Below are 4,778 nucleotides of genomic sequence, written 5' to 3'. Positions count from 1 at the left end.
CTCCGTTTGTGGTGATGTGTTACAGCGGCGGTAGGAAATGGACACCGACGTGGAATAGATGAAGCCAGTAACCATCCAGAGTCTCGAAGTCAGCACGAGTGTCAGCCATGGCCTGCCACTTTTGACATTTTGCTACAGGTTCAGATTCAATCCAAGGAAGTTGGTCAGGCAGTTTTTATCTGGAAAGCTCTCAGTAATTAGCTCCAATGTTCTAAATGCGATGGTATCGCTCTGCAGCGAGACTCACTTGAGAAACATGGCCCTTGGGACCATGAGATGCAGTTTTCATTCGCTGAGTCCGTGTGACCAGTGCTTTCCCAATGTGCCTTATGGTGAGCATAGCGGGTGCCAATCTTTCTTAAAAAATGGGTAAGCCACTTTCTTCTCAGCTCCTTTTTGGCCACTTTTCATAAGTGCTTGTGCCAGCTAACCAATATGGTGCTGTGGAGAGCGGCATTGGCAATCACTCATAGTAGGGTGTCTGTTCTGTGTTGGGACTTGGCCCACAGGCTTTGGTCCATGATGGGAAGAGAACCCCAATCTTGTTCCATACTAGATACTGGGAAAGAGCTGTTCTAACACACAGTTGCCAGTTTCAGACTGAAGCAGCAAGAGGGCCAGGCTATGCAGCTTGGTAGGGCATCCCCAGTATGAATGAGCACTTGGGGAGGACCCCTCTCTCCTGGGGATGAGAAACCTGTTTAGTTTCTACCATTAAGTTGCACTTGGTGATGCTTGTCAAGAAGCAGCTGATAATTCACTAACCATGTATTCTTCCACATTCATTGGTTCTCAAGCCTGGCTGTGCACTGGAATAGCACAAGGAATTATTTAAACAATACTGATGCCTGGACCCCACCCCATTCCAGTTAAACCATAATCTCTGGGGTCAGATCATAGAAAAAAACTATACACACACACACACACACACACACACATCTGTCCTCAGTTGCTAGCACAGAGTTCCTGAAACCCTTGTAACTGAAACAGGAGGGAAGGGGGCAGGGCACAACCTTTAAAAGAATGACATAGCCCGAGGACACGACATAAACTGATTAGAACCAAATAGGTCCAAGATGGCGGATGAATCAACTTCCACTAGACCTTGAGTCTCAGTAAACACTCATTGTAACACATCAGCAAGCTAAATGACACACCCACAGGCAATATGACAGTTCTGAGGCTGACCATAAAGGTCAAAAAGTGGGCCGTGGCTCAATTCCTGGAAAGCCCTACCCCTTCCCCAAAATAGCTGGAATACTCCTCCCACTCATTAGCCCGTGAAATTACCCACCCCTATGAAGACAGAGAACCCCATACCCTGGTGCTGCTCTCGCCTTCTGAGAAGATGCCCACACTCTGCCTGTGCAGTGTGTATCTCTCTACATAAACCCACTTCTTACCTGTCACTTTGTCTCTCACTGAATTCTTTCTGCGATAAGACATCAAGAACCTGAGCTTCATTAAGTCCTGAGACCAGATGTGCAATCTAAGTTAGAAGAATGTGGGTTCAAGTCCCAGTCTGGGTTTTGGCTGGGTTCGAGTCCTAGCACATGGGTGGGTTCAAGTCCCAATCTGGGTGGCACAGTTTCATAACTTCCTAAGTGTGAGACCCCCCAGAAGCATCTCTTGTTCTCATATTCATCTCTGACCCCCGTCTCTGACACAGGGCTCCTAAAATCCTTGTAAATTCCTAAGTGACAAGAGGACTGGAGCATCTTTTGTTCTACTGAGGCGACTCTGGGTGAGCTCCTGGATGGGGGCTGGTCACCAAAAAGATCAAGCTTGGAATTTTCAGCCCTAACCCCACATCCTCCAGAGAAGGGAGAGGGGCTAGAAATGGAGCTAAGGATACGTCATGCCTAGTGACGAAGCGTCCGCAAAATCCCAATAGCAGAGCGTTCAGGCAGCTTCCCAGGGTGCGGGACAAACATCTGTACGGAGAGGGTGCCATGCCCCAACTCCACAGGGACAGAAGCTCCCGACCTTGGAAACTTCCCAGGCCTCACCCAACTTCCACGCTGGTTTCCCAGCCTCCGCTCTCGTCCCTTCCGACCCATTACCTTCACTGCAGCCAGAGTGAGCTTTCTAAACCGCAAATCCGAAAGCTGCCTCGCTGGTAAAACTCTTGGAAGTTCCCTATCATTCTGAAAATGAAGCATCGATGCCAGGCAGTGTTCCGCATGGCCCTTCATGACCTTGTCATTGTTTATTCCTTGGGCGTCTTCTCTGAAAGCTTCCAACCTCCACACCTAATTGACCTGTTTTCAGACTGTTAAGGCTTCTCATTGGCTGCATGTGGCTCTCCCCACAAGCCAGCCTGGTGCTTTTTTCCTGGTTGGCTTCCACTCTTCCTTCTTGCTCAACTGGGCCACATTTCAGAGGAAGACTTTCCTCACGGTCTCCACCGCCTCCAACCTGGGTGAGGGGTCCCTCCCCTGATAGGGCCCTTTTATTTCAGCACTTGTCACACTCTGTTTTCTCACGCCCCTTGTCTCCTTACAAGACTATGAAGTCAAGGAGGCAGAACTGCCCGTGTTTATCTGTCTTTGTGTCACTTAGCACTGAAGGTCTAGTATGGATGGGTGGGTGGATGAATGAATGAATAATACTAATACTAAACAAACTAGTAAGAATAGTACTAATGGGGCTTCCCTGGTGGCGCAGTGGTTGAGAATCTGCCTGCCAATGCAGGGGAAAACGGGTTCGAGCCCTGGTCTGGGAAGATCCCACATGCCACGGAGCGACTAGGCCCGTGAGCCACAACTACTGAGCCTGCGCGTCTGGAGCCTGTGCTCCGCAACAAGAGAGGCCACGATAGTGAGAGGCCCGCGCACCGCGATGAAGAGTGGCCCCCACTTGCCGCAACTAGAGAAAGCCCTCGCACAGAAACGAAGACCCAACACAGCCATAAATAAATAAATAAATTAAAAAAAAAAAAAAAAGAATAGTACTAATGACTAATAACTAACAAAATAGAATTCTATTGTTACAACTGAGGTAGAACTCTATGATATAAAGGTAGGAATAATTTATTACCAGAATAAGTTGGTAATAATTTATTACCAGAATAAGTTTTCCATTGGAAAATGGAATCCAAGTGGATTCCGAAATGGAAACTCTGGATAAATTTCTATTTCTTTTTTTTTTTTTTTTTTCATTTGAAAGAGGTACACGTTCATTAAACAACATTTAGGAAATTATCCTGAGTAGGAAAAATTAAGTCACCTATGGTTTCATGCTCAAATACAAAATATATTACAATGTTGGTGTATTTCTTTCTAACCAAAAGGACTACAGCTAACATTTGAGACTCCCGAATTCTCACCGTAACCCCATATAGCACAGAGAGGTTCAGTAACTGGCCCCAGGTCACAGAGCTGGTTAGATGGTAGAGTTGGGAGATGAACTCAGCATGTTGGCTTCAAAGCCCTCACTGTACCTTTCTATTCATTCTAAACTATAGCTACCTAGAAGTTTTGCATTGAGGAAAAGCTATTCTACTTTTGCTTAATTTATCTTGTTATTTTATGTCTTTCACAGAATGATTTTTTAGTGGTGTACAGAGTTCCTTTTGTTACCACACATAATCTATAAAACAAAGATGAAAACTTTAATGAAAACTGCCCTGGGGCCACATGGATACTGACCAGCATCTTTACTGTATTGCCTTATTGCCCAGAAGGTAACAGGCAGTTTGTGGAAATCTTAGCATGATGCTTCTCAACAAGAACACAGATAAATCCTGTAAGTGAAAACTATCCCAACAGAGAATTTTGTGACTTGCTGGTCAAAGTGCCACATACATTAGGCTTCTCACTACTGCCATTTCTGGCATGAGAAGGGATTTCTGAAGGGGTTCTCAGCAGGCATGAGGTCAAAATGTTCTTAAATTCAGAGAAGTGGAAATTAAATTCCTCTCTGCCTTTCTATCTCATGAGAAAAACAGCTTTCTTCATTCTGATACCTATCAAGGAAGGAAAGTATTGATCTCGTTCAGCGATTTTACTGACTTTGGATTTTGTATTTAGCAAGAATAATTGCTAGAAATCAGTGGTTCCTGACTTTTTAAGGGTCATAAGTTCAGATTTCTGGATGTACTTAATCAAGATACTGGGTGACAGAAAGGGTCAAATCCTTTCCTGAGTTAAAAATCTAGGCATATAAGCATGACCGACTCCTTCTTTTTCTTTACCATTAACATATGCATAGAAAGAAAGCGGTAGAGGATAAGGAAGGAAAGAAGAGAGGGAGGAAGAGAGGGCAGGGGGAGGGGAGAGGTGTGGACATCGTAAAGGAGACAGACAGACAGACAGACAGGGACAGGTAATGTGGAAATTTAGGGAAAGCTGCTGGCGGTGGGAGCCTGCTGGCTGTTCATCAAAGCCCCTCCTCTTAGTTAAGTGAGCTGGGGACAGATAGCCACCCATGGCCCTAAGGAGCGTATGGACCTTTTCTAACTCAAGGAGGGCTGCCCCTCCCAATAATCCTTCGCACGTGGAACTGCTAGTAGAGAAAGAGGTGAAGAAATTTTTACAGGAGCCACGGAAGGCAAGGAACTCCAAAAGAAAAGGCAGTGACGGGAGAAGGCCAAGGCCCTCCTGGGGTCTAATGGTGGTGAAGGAAAGCTAGCCCGTGGCAGAGTGTGCTGAGGCCGGAAGCAGCCTGCGGCCTGCCATCTTGGTCTGGTAGGTACTCTCCACGATGGACAAATGACTTGTCATCCTGGGAGTGCCCACCCTGGGTACCACTGCAGCCGTTGCTGACACTGCAGAGTG

This window comes from Balaenoptera ricei, chromosome 2, assembly GCF_028023285.1.
Source record: "Balaenoptera ricei isolate mBalRic1 chromosome 2, mBalRic1.hap2, whole genome shotgun sequence".
Classification (NCBI taxonomy): Eukaryota; Metazoa; Chordata; class Mammalia; order Artiodactyla; family Balaenopteridae; genus Balaenoptera; species Balaenoptera ricei.
This window is presented reverse-complemented; position numbering follows the sequence as displayed.